General features: G+C 53.8%; 1 long non-coding RNA gene across 1 annotated transcript; it reads left to right on the forward strand.

The window, feature by feature from the left end:
- The first annotated feature begins 464 nt into the window (after window positions 1–464).
- LOC144127530 (uncharacterized) lies at window positions 465–1,959 on the forward strand. Its single transcript, XR_013313538.1, has 3 exons — window positions 465–1,537; window positions 1,596–1,683; window positions 1,780–1,959. It is a non-coding gene; the product is annotated as an uncharacterized LOC144127530 (long non-coding RNA).
- Window positions 1,960–3,647: the final 1,688 nt, after the last annotated feature.

A 3,647-nucleotide genomic window follows, 5' to 3' on the forward strand; every position in this document is an offset into this window, starting at 1 on the left:
GCGTTTTGCAGTGTGGTGCTCCTTGCCGTGGCTTTGTCCGCGTTGCCAGCTGGTTGCTGTCGTCTTCGCCATTCCCCGGAGACGCCCCGAAACCGTTACGCTCGTGAACTACCGAGGAGGGCGGAATTTTCTTCGAGCCAGGCACCCAACTACGAAGGTGAGTGCCGGGCTAAGCCACGCGGCGTGGGCGTCCTGTGTTCGATAAACGAGCTCTTGGCTATTCGCGTTTTGCAGTGCGGTGCTTCTTGCCGTGGCTTTGTCCGCGTTGCCAGCTGGTTGCTGTAGTCTTCGCTATTCCCCGGAGACTCCCCGAAACCGTTACCCTCGTGAACTACCGAGGAGCGCGGGTGGAATTTTTCGAGCCAGGCATCCATGCTACGAAGGTGAGTGCCGGGCTAAGCCTTGCGGCTAGGGCGTTCAATGTTCGTGAAACGAGCTCTTGACTATTCGCATTTTGCAGTGCGGTGCTTCTTGCCATGGCTTTGTCCGTGTTGCCAACTGGTTGCTGTCGTCTTCGTCATTCCCCGGAGGTGCACCGAAACTCTTACGCTCGTGAACTACCGAGGGGCGCGGATGGAACTTTCTTCGAGCCAGGCCTCCGGCAACGAAGGTGAGAGCGGGGCTAAGCCTCGCGGCGAGGGCGGCCTGTGTTCGTGAAACGAGCTCTTGGCTATTCGCATCAGAATATTCGCATTTTTGCAACCAGTAGCACTGGCGTGTCCCTCATAGCCTGATGCGCTGCGGGACGTTAAAACCTAAAAAACAAAAGGCAGCACTGGATAACAGTGTATCAAAATTAACAGGCTTGTATATATTGGTTTCACGAAGCGCCGCCATCGGGTCTTCTTTCCGTGACGGAAGCGCAGCGGGCTAGGATTCGCGGCGCGCACATATTCCGACTTAGCTGACACTAGGCAGGGTAGCTCAGAATGCCCGCTGTCGTTTACGTGATGGAATAAGCACCCGTTCCGAATGCCTTTGCGGCCCAGCCACCATGTCGCGTTACGCAAGAAATTTGTCTAATCTCCTAGTGTGGTCTGCCGTTCAAAAGGGTACGGCCTTAAAGCCACTGTGCGTGGGTGTAAAGGAAGAAATTGGTCTAATCTCAGTGTGATCCGCCGTTCAAAAAGGGTACTGCCTTAAAGCCATCGCGTGCGCGCGTTTAGAAATTTGTCTAATCTCCTTGTGTGATCCACCGTTCAAATGGGTATGGCCTTAAAGCCATCGCGCGCACGCGTTAAGGAGGAAATTGGTCTAATCTACTGGTGTGATCCGCCATTGAGCCCTTGAGTGCTCTTGAGCTCTTCAACGACATGTGGTTTGTGGCCGTACGCGGCGCTCGGAATTCTCGCCAGCCTCGTCCAGCATCTCCGAAGAACGGACGCTGCCTGCGGTCTGTGGCACATCGTGTTTCCGCTGCAGCCAAGGTATCGGTGGTCAACTTTCCTTATCGTATTCTGGCTCCAGTCTGGGCACCCGCCACTGCGGCTCGATTTCTCGGAGAAGCAGCCGCACCCTTCGCTACACGCCTGCCATGGTGAGTATACCAGGTTTATGCTGGCATTTTTTTCGCTGCAAGCTGCTTTTTTTTTCAGATTTGCGCGTCTGCTCCAGCAAACCACCGCCATGCATGTCAGCGGGCACGCAGAACCGTTCTACAGCTCGCTTCTGGCCTGTTGACTTGTAAGCGTCGTGCCATTCCTCCCATGCTGCCTGATTGCGACTGCTGTTTTCACCTCCCATAACACCAGAGCCACAATTTAGTATTTCTTTTTGCAGATTCACGGACTTTTCGCTCTGCCTTTCTCCACACGTCATTGGATCTGTTTGGATGCTTTAAGAGTAAGCTTCTGAATTCTGTATGCTTGCATCCTTGTTACAGCTGTTCATATTTTCAGATTCACAGGCTTTGGCTCTGCCTTTCTCGATCCACACGTCACTTGGATCAGTTTGGACGCTCTAAGAGTAAGCTTCCGAATTCTTATGCTTACACCCTTGCTACAGCTGTTCTTATTTTCGCAGATTCACGCATTTTGGCATTGCCTTCCTCCACACGTCAAAAATCGGTTTTTGGGGAAAGGAAATGGTGCAGTATGTCTCATATATCGTTGGACACCTGAACCGCCGTAAGGAAAGGGATAAAGGAGGGAGTGAAAGAAAGGAAGAATGAGGTGCCGTAGTGGAGGGCTCCGGAATAATTTCGACTACCTGGGGATCTTTAACGTGCACTGTTATCGCACAGCACACGGGCGCCTTAGCGTTTTTCCTCCATAAAAACGCAGCCGCCGCGGTCGGGTTCGAACCCGGGAACTCCGGATTAGTAGTCGAGCGCCCTAACCACTGAGCCACCGCGGCGGGTCCACATGTCACTTGGATCAGTTCGGATGCTCTAAGAGTAATTTTCTAAATTTTTCATGCTTACACCCTTGTTACTGCTGTCTTTATTTCCGCAGATTCACGAACTGTGGTTCTGCCGTTCTTCACCTGCAGGGACGATGCTAGTGCCCATGGATGCTTTCACAATCCGCGCCTGACCTCCATGCTTTCCTCGCAGGTTCCCGTTTAGAAACCACAGGAGTGGGCACACATCGGCTATCCCGTGCTGCCAGCAGGGAGGATACTTTGGCGCCATACCAGCGTCGTGCATCAATCTGCCGCTCTGCCGCTGCTGTCACAAATGGTGAACTGTCCGCAGGCCAGATGCAGCTAGAGTAAGCGGCCGCATCTTATATGCACTTGCATCTATTAGTTTCATTTTTGTCCCGCAAATGCGCGGTCTCCGGCTTTGCCGCATACTCCATAGCCACTTCACCGTGCAGTGTGGAGCCTACACCGCGCAAGAAAAAAGGCACAAGAGGAAGAGAGCGGGCAGGTCCAGATGATCGGCTGCTGTGGACCCGGGAGACCAGACTTGCGAAGCTCTCTGCCCAGTCTACCAGAACCGGGGGCCTGCCGTCTCCTCCTTGCTGTCTTAGATGGCGGGTGCTGTGCTGGGCACTGCCAACTGCTACCAGCTTGGAGATCCTGCCGGCACCGCAGGCTCTTCGTGCTTGCCTTCCCGCTTGCGGGGCCTGCTGCCCATGGACGCTTTCACAATGTGTGCGCGACCTCCATGCTTTCTCGCAGGTTCCCGTTTAGAAACCACAATAATGGGCACACATCAGCTATCCCGTGCTGTCAGCAGAGAGCTCCTCCGCCATACACGGGTGACCAGACCTGGGCAGCCATCTCCTTCATAACGCAATCAGACTTGGGAAGTGCCTTAACCTCCGCTGCAGTGGCTCCGCACCCGGCATCCTGACTATCATCGCGAGATCAGGCCTGCGGCAGTGCTTGGCCCCACCACGCCTACATCGGACAGCAGCTACTACCGAGTGAGCCACACATCGGTCGTTTTCCACGCTGTCCACTCCGATCCCTCAATTGCACCTCGCTCCCACTGCTGGACTGACCACCATAGACCGGTGAACTCTCCTCATGTTGACTCATTTGTAGTGTTATGTTTTCCCTCTTCCTAGAGTTCCTATATCTGCCATTTTCATTGCAACCTTTTTTTTCTTTCGCTATTTGGCTCGGTCTGATACGGCTTACTTGATCCTCTGGGGTTACGCCTCTGAAGAAATCACGAACCTGCCCTTGGGAGTTTT

The sequence above is a fragment of the Amblyomma americanum genome, chromosome 4 (genome assembly GCF_052857255.1).
Source record: "Amblyomma americanum isolate KBUSLIRL-KWMA chromosome 4, ASM5285725v1, whole genome shotgun sequence".
Classification (NCBI taxonomy): Eukaryota; Metazoa; Arthropoda; class Arachnida; order Ixodida; family Ixodidae; genus Amblyomma; species Amblyomma americanum.